This window comes from Ranitomeya variabilis, chromosome 4, assembly GCF_051348905.1.
Source record: "Ranitomeya variabilis isolate aRanVar5 chromosome 4, aRanVar5.hap1, whole genome shotgun sequence".
Lineage (NCBI taxonomy): Eukaryota > Metazoa > Chordata > Amphibia > Anura > Dendrobatidae > Ranitomeya > Ranitomeya variabilis.
Window position 1 is genome coordinate 514,183,302 of NC_135235.1, and position 13,294 is coordinate 514,196,595.

General features: G+C 45.0%; 1 protein-coding gene across 2 annotated transcripts in view; it reads left to right on the top strand.

Moving 5' to 3' along the window:
• LOC143765454 (signal transducer and activator of transcription 5B) overlaps positions 1 to 13,294 on the top strand; it is a 272,423-nt gene that overhangs the window by 103,550 nt on the left and 155,579 nt on the right. The window contains exon 1 of one of the 2 annotated variants that reach the window (XM_077252133.1): positions 3,319 to 3,435. The exons of the other annotated variant lie outside the window; for it this stretch is intronic. The gene's annotated coding sequence lies outside the window, so the exon portion shown is untranslated. Of the gene's footprint in view, positions 1 to 3,318; positions 3,436 to 13,294 lie in introns of those variants that run through there. 2 annotated transcript variants of the gene reach the window in all.

Here is a 13,294-nt window from a genome sequence, read left to right on the forward strand (position 1 = left end):
TTCTAATCACTGATCTAAAAGTCCTTCCTTCATAATATATAAATGCACTTCACAATTTTTCAGACTATCACTGAAAATCCCAATAAAATAAATTTGTGTGTAGGTGTAACGTGAAAAAATGCTGAAAAGTTCAGAATATGAATACTATTTCAAGGCAATGTATTATCATTTATTATTATAGTGCCATTTACTCCATGGAGCTTTATATGTGAAAAGGGGTATACATAAAAACGAGTACAGTAATCTTAAACAATGAAAGTCATGTCTGTTACAGAAGGAGAGAAGACTCTGCCTGCGAGGGCTTACAATCTACAAGGGATGGGTGAGGACTAGTGATGAGTGAGTGTGCTCGTTACTCGAGTTTCCCGAGCATGCTCGGGTGTTCTCCAAGTATCTTGGGCGTGCTCGGAGATTGTTTGTGTCCCTACAGCTGCCTGTTTGTAAGGGAATCCCCACATGTATTCAGGCTGTCTAGCTGCCGCAAATCATGCAGCTTTGGGGACACAAACGTAATCTACGAGCACGCCCAAAATACTCAGAGAATACCCAAGCATGCTCAGTAAATTCAAGTAACGAGCACAGTCGCTCATCACTAGTGAGGATACAGTAGGTGAGGGTAGAGCTGGTCGTGCAGTGGTTTGGTGAATCGGTGGTTAGTGCCGGTTGGAGGCTTGTATGTCTTCAGTGTATGGATGTATGCGTGTGTGTCTATGTATAACTAGCTATTGAACCCGTTCTACGCCTGGGTGGCGAGCATTTATATTGGTATATGGTCTCCATCCTGGTATGTGTTGCTTCCATCCTGCGCCCTAATCTTGTCATGTGCTGCTACCATCTTGCGCCCCCGTCCTGTCATGTGCAGCCCCCATCCTGTTTTGTGCGCTACTGTCTTCCTGAGCACTCATCCTGTCACGTGCTCCCATCCTGTACCCCAATCCTGTCATGTGGTGGTCCCATCCTGTACCCCAATCCTGTCATGTGGTGCTCCCATACTCCACCCCAATCCTGTCATGTGCTGCTACCATCCTGCACCCCCATGCTGTCATGTGCTGCTCCCATCCTGCGCCCTCATCCTATCATGTAGTGCTTGCATCCTGCACCCACATGCTGTCATGTGCTGCTCCCATCCTGCGCCTCCATTTTGGTTATGTGCTGCTCCCATCCTGCGCCCCATCCTTTCATGTGCTGCTCTCATCCTGCGCCCCCATCCTGTCACGTGCTGCTCCCATCCTGCGCTCTTATCCTGCCATGTGCTGCTCCTATCTTGTGCCCCCATCCTGTCATGTGCTGCTGCCATCCTGCTCCCCCATTCTGTCATGTGCTGCTCCCATCCAGCGCCCCCGTTCTGTCATGTGCTGCTGCCATCCTGCGCCCCCATTCTGTCACGTGCTGCTCCCATCCTACCCCCCGTTCTGTCATGTGTTGCTCCTATCCTGTGCCCCCATGCTGTCATGTGCTGCTCCCATCCTGCGCCCCCATCCTGTCATGTACTGCTCCCATCCTACTCCCCAGTTCTGTCATGTGCTGCTCCCATCCTGCGGCCCCATTCTGTCATGTGCTGCTCCCATCCTGCGCCCCCATTCTGTCATTTGCTGCTCCCATCCTGCGCCCCCATCCTGTCATGTGCTGCTGCCATCCTGCACCCCCGTTCTGTCATGTGCTGCTGCCATCCTGCACCCCCGTTCTGTCATGTGCTGCCCTATTCTGTCATGTGCTGCTCCCATCCTGCGCCACAGTTCTGTAATTTGCTGCTCCCATCCATATGCCCCATACGCTGCTCCATAAAGGTTGATGGCCCCCATAAGATGCTCCATAGTATATGCCTCATATGCTGCTCCATTATGGTTGATGGCCCCTATAAGATGCTCCATAGTATATGCCTCATATGCTGCTCAAATATGGTTGATGGCCCCCATAAGATGCTCCATAGTATATGCCTCATATGCTGCTCCATTATGGTTGATGGCCCCTATAAGATGCTCCATAGTATATGCCTCATATGCTGCTCCATTATGGTTGATGGCCCCCATAAGATGCTCCATAGTATATGCCCTGTATGCTGATCCATAAAGGTTGATGGCCCCCATAAGATGCTCCATAGTATATGCCCTGTATGCTGATCCATAAAGGTTGATGGCCCCCATAAGATGCTCCATAGTATATGCCCTGTATGCTGATCCATAAAGGTTGATGGCCCCCATAAGATGCTCCATAGTATTATATGCCCTGTATGCTGCTGCAATTAAAAAAAAACAAAAAAAAAACATACTCGCCTATCGTCGCTGGGTGCCGAGTGCTGGGGGGCCTGAGCAGGCGGGGACACCGGCGCGCTGTGGGGGTCAGGTGCCGGAGTCGCCGCTAGCTCAGGCCCCCGACACTTGCTATAGTCACCTGGCTCTGATCCAGTGCTGCGTGCCACTCCGTCTTCCGGGTCCTCTGGCTGTGACTGTTCAGTCAGAGGGCGGCCCGCATTAAGCGCGGCATCGCGCCCTCTGAACTGAACGTCACAGGCAGAGGATGTGGAGGACTGAGCAGCGCGCATCACTGGAACGGGAAAGGTGAATATAGCATACTCACCCTCCTGGCATGTCCCTGCTTCTCCGTTGGAGATCGCGGTGTGCATTCAGTGCTTACGCATACCGTGATCTCCTGGGCTGTGTCACTCTGTGGGGTCCAGACTGCGCCGGCGCTTGCGCAGTCTATAAAGGCTTCGGACAGAGTGACGCTCCCAGGGTTATATTATAGATATGCATATATGCATGTTTTTCTCCATATCTGACATGAAATCAGAATAAACCTTTCCAGCTTTAAGTAAGTTAGGATTACCATAATTGTTGTTTGCCAAATGCCAGAATAAAGAGAGAGAATATTTTAAGGCTTTTTTATTGCTTACTGCAAAGTCAAAAGTTTACATACAATACATTAGTATTTGGTACCATTGCCCTTAAACTGAATGACTTGGGTCAATCGTTTGGTTTATTTTAACATAAGCTTTTCACAATAGTCAGAATTTGGGCCCATTACTTCTGACAAAACTGATGTAACTGATCCAGGTTTGTAGGTCGGCTTTCTCGCACCTGCCTTTTCAGCTTTGCCCATAAATTTTCAATTGGATTGAGATCAGGGCTTTGTGATGGCCACACCAAAACATTGTCGTTGTTATCCTTATGCCACTTTTGACAGTATGCTTTGGGTCATTGTCCATTTGGAATGCCCATTTCCGTGCCAATCTTTAACTTCCTGGCTGATGTCTTAAGATGTTGCTTCAGTATTGTCAAATAATCTCCTTCTATCATGATGCCATCTTTTTTTTTGTGTAGTGCACAAGTCCCTCCTGCAGCAAAACAACCCCAAAATATGATGCTGCCACCCCCATGTTTCACAGTTGGGATGATGTTCTTAGGCTTCCAAGCTTCTCCCCTTTTTCCTACAAAGGTAACGATGGTCATCATTGTCAAAAAGTTAAATTTTTGTTTCATCAGACCACAGGACATGTCTCCAAAAATTAATATCTGTGTTCTTGTGTGCACTTGCATACATTAATCTGGCTTTTTATGTTTCTTTTGGGGTAATGGCTTCTTCCTGGCAGAGTGGCCTTTCAGCTGATGTTGATACTGTGCTCGTTTCACTGTGGACATTGACACATTACTTGTGTTTGTACTTGCATATAATACTTTGTACAGCTGAATGAGGCACCTTCAGGTATCTTGAAATTGTACCCAAGGATGAGCCAGACTTGTGCAAGTCCACAATTCTCTTCCTAATATCTTGGTTAATCTCTTGAGACTACACAAATAAACAGTGTGTTTCAGGTGTGCATTAAAATCCATCTACGTGTGTTTCTAATTAACTCAGTTGTTGCCAAAAATCAGAAGTTTCCAAACACATGACCTCATCATATGGGCAGTCCAGAATTGTTTAACCCCTTAACGACCGCCGATACACCTTTTAACGGCGGCAGTTAAGGGTACTTAAACCACAGCGCCGTTAATTAACGATGTGATCGCACATCGGAGGACAGAGAAATGGGGTCCCCGATCGCCCCCGATAGCCCCCCAATACTCACCTATCTCCCCCGGTGCTCCTCGTGGCTCCCCATGGGCGCCGCCATCTTTTTCCGGGGAAAAAATGGCGGGCGCATGCGCAGTGCGCCCGGCACCCGGAAGATCTTTGGGGTCTCTGCTGCCTGGGGTAGCCGAGACCCCAAAGAACATGATTGGGGTCGGTTTTTACCGACCTCTGTTTTGCGATCGCCGGTAATTAACTGTTTACCGGCGACCGCAAAAAAAAAAAAAAAGCAATGTCATTCTCTGTCCTCTGATGTGATCGCACATCAGAGGACAGAGAAATAGGGGGATTCGGGGACCCTGTTATACTTACCGGTGTCCCTGGGTCCTCCTGCTTCTTCTGCTAGCCGCCGGCTTCTTGCTCCGGTAAGAAAATGGCGGGCGCATGCGCAGTGCGCCCGCCTTGATCTGCCGGCCGGCAGAGAAAGATTCGTCCACTTGTTTTATTTTGGTCACTGTGAGATCCTATCACAGTGATCAAAATAAAAAAAATAGTAAATAACCCCCCCCCCTTTATCACCCCCTTAGTAAGGAAAAAATAATAAAATAAAAAAAAAAATGTATGAATTTCTATTTTCCAATTAGGGTTAGGGGTAGGGTTAGGGGTAGGGTTAGGATATGTGCACACGTAGAATGGTTCTCTGCGGATTTTTCCGCAGGGCCAAAACGCTGCGTTTTTCCTGCGGATTTATCACGGATGTACCGCGGTTTTACACCTGCGGTTTTCTATTATGGAGCAGGTGTAAAACCGCTGCGGAATCCGCAGAAAGAATTGACATGCTGTGGAATGTAAACCGCTGCGTTTCCGCGTGGTTTTTTCCGCTGCATGGGCACAGCGTTTTATGTTTCCCATAGGTTTACATTGTACTGTAAACTCATGGGAAACTGCTGCGGACCCGCAGCTGCGGAAACGCTGCGGATCCGCAGCAAAATCCGCAACGTGTGCACATAGCCTTAGGGTTAGGGCTAGGGATAGGGCTTGGGTTAGGGTTAGGGTTAGGGTTAGAGCTAGGATTAGGGTTAGAGCTAGGGTTAGGGCTAGGGTTAGGGTTGGGGCTAAAGTTAGGGTTAGGGCTGGGGCTAAAGTTAGGGTTAGGGTTGGGGCTAGGTTTAGGGCTAAAGTTAGGGTTTGGGATAAAGTTAGGGTTAGGGCTAGGGTTGGGATTAGGGTTTGGCTTACATTTGGGATTAGGGTTAGGTTTGGGATTAGGGTTAAGGCTAGGGTTGGGATTAGGGATAGGGGTGTATTGGGATTAGGGTTAGGTTTTGGGGTCCAATTTCTCCTGTTACCCTTGTGAAAATAACTTGGGGGCTAAAAATCTTTTTTGTGGAAAAAAAAATATTTTTTATTTTCACGACTGCATTATAAACTTCTGTTAAGCACTTGGGCATTCAAAGTTCTCACCACACATCTAGATAAGTTCCTTGGGGGGTCTAGTTTCCAAAATGGGGTCACTTGTGGGGGGTTTCTACTGTTTAGGTACATCAGGGGCTCTGCAAATGCAACATAACGCCCGCAGACCATTCTATCAAAGTCTGCATTCCAAAACGGCGCTCCTTCCCTTCCGAGCTCTGCCATGCGCCCAAACAGTGGTTTATCCCCCACATATGGGGTATCAGCCTACTCAGCATAAATTGCACAATAAATGTGTCCAATTTCTCCTGTTACCCTTGTGAAAGTAAAAATTTGGTGGTGAAAAGATAATTTTTGTGGAAAAAATATGATTTTTTTTATTTTCATGGCTCTACATTATAAACTTTTGTGAAGCAGTTGGGGGTTCATAGTGCTCACCACATATCTAGATAAGCTCTTTGGGGGGTCTAGTTTCCAAAATGGGGTCACTTGTGGGGTTTCTACTGTTTAGGTACATCAGGAGCTCTGCAAATGCAACATGACACCCGCAGACCATCCCATCAAAGTCTGCATTCCAAGCGGCGCTCCTTCCCTTCCGAGCCCTGATGGGTACCCAAACAGTGCCCCCCCCCCCCCCCCCCCCACATATGGGGTATCAGTGTACTCAGGACAAACTGGTCAACAGATTTTGGGGTCCAATTTCTCCTGTTACCCTTGAGAAAATAAAAAATTGCAGGCTAAAAAATCATTTTTGAGGGGAAAAAAAAGGATTTTTTATTTTCACGGCTCTACGTTATAAATTTCTGTGAAGCACTTGGGGGTTTAAAGTGCTCACCACACATCTAGATAAGTTCCTTAAGGAGTCTAGTTTCCAAAATGGGGTCACTTGTGGAGAGTTTCTACTGTTTAGGCACATCAGGGGCTCTCCAAACACGACATGGTGTCCGATCTCAATTCCAGCCAATTCTACATTGAAAAAGTAAAACGGCACTCCTTCTCTTCCAAGCTCTGCGGTGCGCCCAAACAGTGGTTTACCCCCACATGTGGGGTATCGACGTACTCAAAAGAAATTGCACAACAACTTCTGTGGTCTAATTTCTCCTGTTACCCTTGTGAAAATAAGTATTTGTGGGCGAAAGAGATCATTTTTGTGTAAACGAATGCGATTTTTTTTATTTTCATGGCTCTACTTTATAAACTTCTGTGAAGCACTTGGGGGTTTAAAGTGCTCACCACACATCTAGTTAAGTTCCTTAAGGGGTCTAGTTTCCAAAATGTTGTCACTTGTGGAGCGTTTCCACTGTTTAGGCACATCAGGGGCTCTCTAAACATGACATGGCATCCGATCTCAATTCCAGCCAATTCTGCATTGAAAAAGTCAAACGGCGCTCCTTCTCTTCCAAGCTCTGCGGTGCGCCCAAACAGTGTTTTATCCCCACATATGGGGTATCGGCGTATTCAGGAGAAATTGCACAACAAAATGTATGGTTACATTTCTGTTTTTACACTTGTGAAAATAAAAAAATATGATTCTGAATTAAAATGTTTGCAAAAAAAGTTAAATGTTCATTTTTTCCTTCCACATTGTTTCAGTTCCTGTGAAGCACGTAAAGGGTTAATAAACTTCTTGAATGTGGTTTTGAGCACCTTGAGGGGTGCAGTTTAGAATGGTGTCACACTTGGTTATTTTCTATCATATAGACCCCTCAAAATGACTTCAAATGTGATGTGGTCCCTAAAAAAAAATGGTGTTGTAAAAATGAGAAATTGCTGGTCAACTTTTAACCCTTACAACTCCCTAACAAAAAAAAAATTTTGTTTCCAAAATTGTGCTGATGTAAAGTAGATATGTGGGAAATGTTATTTGTTAACTATTTTGTGTGACATATCTCTCTGATTTAAGGGCATAAAAATACAAAGTTTGAAAATTGCAAAATTTTTAAAATTTTCGCCATATTACCATTTTTTTTCATAAATAATCGCAAGAAATATCGAAGAAATGTTACCACTAATATGAAGTACAATATGTCACGAAAAAACACTCTCAGAATCAGCGGGATCCGTTGAAGCATTCCAGAGTTATAACCTCATAAAGTGACAGTGGTCAGAATTGTAAAAATTGGCTCGGTCATTAAGTACCAAATTGGCTCTGTCACTAAGGGGTTAAAGACATAGTAATCATGTTTGTAAACTTTTGTAGTAAGTAATAAAAATGTCTTAACATTCTCTCTCTCTCTGTCATTATTCTGGCATTTGGCAAATATTAATAATTATGGTTATCCTAATTGACATAAAACGGGAAAGGTTTATTCTGATTTCATCTCAGATTTTGAGAAAAACATGCACATGTGTCTTTTTATATACTATATGTAAACTAATATATTTTCTGCCATGGCTGCCCTAGTATACAATATTCCTGTCTTGATGAACTTGGTCAATACAATGCACCTTTTTCCCCTTAACTTATCAGGTTGAATTAAGAAAACCCAATTTAAGTATAAGCCTGGATAAAAAAAAAATTCCAAGGATTTGCAAATTGAGATTCTGGTTTGGTTTTTATTCTAAGTTATATTGCAAGACTTATTAAAGAGTCGATACTGACTTTTAGAATCACTACGTTCAATAGTTGGTACTAGATTTCTAGTCCTCTTCCTCTCTGAAGAGACAATTTGCATATTTAATTTCCCAGAAGAGTATGCATGGCTTATGTCATGTCAGGCCTGGCTGATCACTCTCCACAAGGAAAAACGTTCAAATCTGGAGGCCAAATTTCACAAGATTTATGGGAATTGAAAATAATCACGTAAAATCTGGTGGTACTTTTTCTTTCTGTGAAATGAATAATTTCAACATGCAATTCTGAATGACTCATTGTTTTCTTTTCCTCAACATCAAGGCTGCATTGCACAATAGAGATAGTAACTCTGAGCTCAGTGCAGTACACAAAAACATGCTGCATGTGCAAGTTATACAGATTCCTCCTGAGGCTATGTGCACACGCTGCGGACTGGTGTGCGGATTTTTCCGCACTGATTTTGATAAATCCGCAGGGCAAAACACTGCATTTTTTCCCGCGGATTTACTGCGGATTTACAGCGGTTTTTGTGCGGATTCTACTGCGGTTTTACACCTGCGTTTTTTTAATATGGAGCAGGTGTAAAACCGCTGCGGAATCCGCACAAAGAATTGACATGCTGCGGAAAATAAACCGCTGCGTTTCCGGGCGTTTTTTCCCGCAGCATGTGCACGGCAGTTTTTATTTTCCATAGGTTAACATGGTACTGTACACCGAATGGAAAACTGCTGCGGATCCACCGCGTCAAAAACGGTGCGGATCCGTAGTAAAAACCGCAACGTGTGCACATAGCCTTAAGCTTCATTCAGATGGTCATGAAGCATGGTACGTTATGGGCCATTATCTACAGACTGGCAGCTGATATCCCGACTTGGACTCTACAGCCTCAGATATGCGTACGAGGCTGTCAAGTTTGGGTCTGGACACTCACTGCCGGTCGGTGCATTGCAGCCCATTTTCACGGACATCCGAATGAGGCTTTAGATTGTGAGGTGGAGTAGTCTACATTCATTTGATTCTATTAGTACAATGATGAATGACTATATTGACTGGGGTGTCAGACATTGGCTAATAGCTGCGTTATATCTTGTGTTCATAGCCGTGTTAAAGCCTAACTTCATTGTACACTATTAGAATTACATATATTTTTTCCATAGTGTATTCCCCATAGTTCTAATCCAATTTACAAATTTCCTAGTTGACCACCATATCTGTGCTTGAAACATCATATATTCAAGTCTCCCACAAATACCTATGTACTGTACACGAACTGCCTCTGTGCTGCACAGACTTGTTTATTTCTCTTGGACAACACGTGAAGTCATAAAGCTTCATCATGAAACCATACTAAACAAACAAAGGAAAAGGTGCAAAAAAGGTTATGTGCACGGAGGAGGCTTATTACACACAACACGTACCAAGCGGAGATAAAATCGAGTTAATTGTGCTTACAAGGAAGCTTTATTTTCCAGGCTGTGATTTTTATGATTGTCTTTGGACTGCGTACATAGTTTAATTGCAGTCAACGTATTAGAAAGGATCTGTATTATTTTCCCATTATTTATACATTGTCATCCTGTGCCACAGTCATGTCAAGAATAAGCATAAAGTCACTGCCCCATTTTTACTGATATTCCAAAATCAATGGCGTGTACGAAGGGAAAAAAAGTACCATATTTTTCGGACTATAAGACGCAGCAGACCATAAGACGCACCTAGGTTTTTGAGGAGGAAATTAGAAAAAAATTGAAGCAAAAAATTTGGTCAATTCTCTGCTTAATATCCTGGTATATATGGCTCCCTCATCCCTATCCTGGTATGCATGGCTCCCTCATCCCTATCCTGGTATGCATGGCTCCCTCATCCCTATCCTGGTATGCATGGCCCCCTCGTCCCTATCCTGGTATGCATGGCCCCCTCGTCCCTATCCTGGTATGCATGGCTCCCTCATCCCTATCCTGGTATGCATGGTCCCCTCATCCCTATCCTGGTATGCATGGCTCCCTCATCCCTATCCTGGTATGCATGGCTCCCTCATCCCTATCCTGGTATGCATGGCTCCCTCATCCCTATCCTGGTATGCATGGCTCCCTATCCTGGTATGCATGACTCCCTCATCCCTATCCTGGTATGCATGACTCCCTCATCCCTATCCTGGTATGCATGACTCCCTCGTCCCTATCCTGGTATGCATGGCCCCCTCGTCCCTATCCTGGTATGCATGGCCCCCTCATCCCTATCCTGGTATGCATGGCTCCCTCATCCCTATCCTGGTATGCATGGCCCCCTCATCCCTATCCTGGTGTGCACGGTCTACTCATTCCCATCCTGGTATGCACGGCTCCCTCATCCCCATCCTGGTATGCACAGGCCACTTCATCACCATCCTGGTATGCAGGGCCCCCATTTCTGTCCTGGTATGCATGGCCCCATTCTTATCCTGGTATGATTGGACCCCCATCCTGGTATTCATGGCCCCCATCAGAAAAACACACAAAAAACACCCCACATTATATTTACCTTCTTGCGCGCCCTCGCAGCGTCTTGTCTCGATGCCAGCAGCTGCTTTATGCTTTTAAGCGGCAGGGACATCATGCGCTGCTTACAAGCCAAGGGCAGCTGCTTAAATACTCACTGCTCCCCATGCTGGGACAATGTGTGTGTTCAGAGCAGTGAATATACAGTGTTAGCCGCAGCCTCCGGCTTCCTGCAGCTGCCGGGCGTTCACGTGTGCTTCAAATGGGAATGAATATTTGCTGCATTCCACGCCTATGGGAGTGAGAGCAATGAATATTCATTTCCTTAAGTAGTGGGCACATGCGAATGCCCGGCAGCTGCAGGTAGCCATCTGCTGAGACTAACAGCGTGTCCGCTATTAGACACAAATTAATATTCACTACCCTCTACGCCCATGGGCGTGGAATATTCATTTCTCTTCAGCGGGCACAGGAGTTAGCCGCTACCGCCAGAGCAGGTACATCCAGGCTATAAGACGCAACCCCCATTTTACGCCACGTTTTTGGAGGAAAAAAGTGCATCTTATAGTCCGATAAATACAGTATGTATAATCTGCAGAACAGTCTAGCTAGCCATTTGGATGCTTAAACAAAGCATTGGTGGTGCATCATTTAATATGTCATGCAGTATTGATGGGCCTGTGAACTTAGAAACTATGGCCTTCCCATACAGAGTGGAGGATGACCGCTGTCAGTGCAGTTCTTTGTGCAGCGTGCTGTATTTATTGACCTTACTTACCTTAGTGTTTTGCAAACATTGGCTTCAATTGAGACGTCAAATCCGCAGCAAAAACGCAGGTGTAAAAATGTTTGCGGATTTTCAGACTGCCAATTGGTAAGACTGCCAATCAGAGCGCTGCGGGGTCATGCTGTCAGATATCAGCAGGACCTCGTAGAGATACTGTGAGTCTTACCTGTGACCCGCTGTAAAACGCTTACCGCAGGTCACGAGGCATGGGCTGATCCTCAGACATACTCCTCCCATTAGTCTATGTCTGCTGTCACTGAAATCAGTGATGGCAGGAGCCGCTGATGGAAGAAGTAGTCTTTTGTCAGCTGGTGCCTGTGCTCACATTTAAAAAGAAAAAAAAAAACGTAAAATAATTACATACATATTCAAATAAAAATTAAAAAAAAATTATACTCACCTAACACCAAATCCCCGATGTCCATGTCTCCTATAAAAAAATAAACGACCATATACTCACCTCTCTGCCGTAGTCCACATAATCCCGAGTGTCCCACGGCAATCTCACTTGTAGAACAGTCACGTTGGGAGATGTGATTGCTCTCGCAGTATATCACTGAGCTGCTGTGAGAGAGTTCGTTGGAGTTCATCAGCTGATCAGCTCTGGTGCTCTCACTTAAGGCCCCACTGCTGCGTGAGAACCTTCTCACTTTCGCACTGCAGGAGCGATTACCTCATGTATCAGTGTATCACCTGCACATCAGTGACTACTCTCAAAGTCATCACTATCAATGTGGGACATTATGGATTATTTTCTCTGTGGAGAGACGTTGGCATCAGTGGATTAGGCATTTTGTGAGTATGGTTTAATTTAGATTCAATAATGGAGTCTGTGTCATCATTTCAAATAAAGGACTTTATTCTAAGTGTGTGTGTTTTTTTTTAAATATCACTATGGGGTTAGTAATTTTGGCATCTTATAGACACCTCTTCATTACTAACCTGTGGGCTTGATGTCACCTGACAATACAAAGGTGACATCAAACCACCTCCCCTTTCCGTTACCCCACTAGCCACCGCTACAGGGCAAGTGGGAAGAGTGAGGCTAAGAGCCAGATTTGGCGCATTTTATAGATGCGCCTTTTCTGGGGCGGCTGAGAGCTGATGTTTTTATTATGGGAAGCAGCCAATATCCATGGCCCCTTCCAAGGCTGTTAATATCAGCCCGCAGCTGTCTGCATATACAGTGTTTATAATCCGATAAACAATGGCAGCAGAAGACCCAAATCACTATAATCTTTATTAGTGTATATAAAAAACTAATTAAGTAAAAAGAGAAACCTGTGATTGTGGAGCAAAGGAACATCGCTCACCCAGGGGTGAGCTACACAATAAATAATGCAAGTAAGGCTACTTTCACACTAGCGTCGTGCACTGCACGTCGCAATGCGACGTTGCTGCGCACCGACACATACTGTGGAAGCGCCGCACAACGGGGTCAGCGGATGCTGTTTTTCAACGCATCCGCTGCCCCATTGTGAGGTGCGGGGAGGCGTGACGCACCAAAAAATGTTGCAAGCAAAGTTTTTTGGTGGCGACGGTCCGACGCAACACGACGCACCCATCGCACGACGGTTGCGACGTGTGGCAATGCGTCGCTAATGCAAGTCAATGGAGAAAAAACGCATCCTGCAAGCACTTTTGCAGGATGCTTTTTTTCTACAAAACGACGCATAGCGACGTGCAGTGCACGACGCTAGTGTGAAAGTAGCCTTAAAGCACTCCAAAAATATCTGATGCAATAAACATACAGATATGATTGCAGAGATATCCATCTGTGTACAGTAATGCTAAAATGTGGCAGCATTATAAATGAATCATTATATTAAAACAGCTCTGTATATAGTGTCAGTGTACAGGTAATACAGTGGTCATCAGTGGCATTATACAGAGGAGCTCTGTACAATAATATACAGTGTATAGTGTCAGTGTACAGGTAACACACTGACTCACCAGTGATGCCTCTAGCTGAAGTCCTTCATCTTTGTTTTTCTTGTTCATTCAGCGCAGACCACCATCACTTCTTCCAGCCAG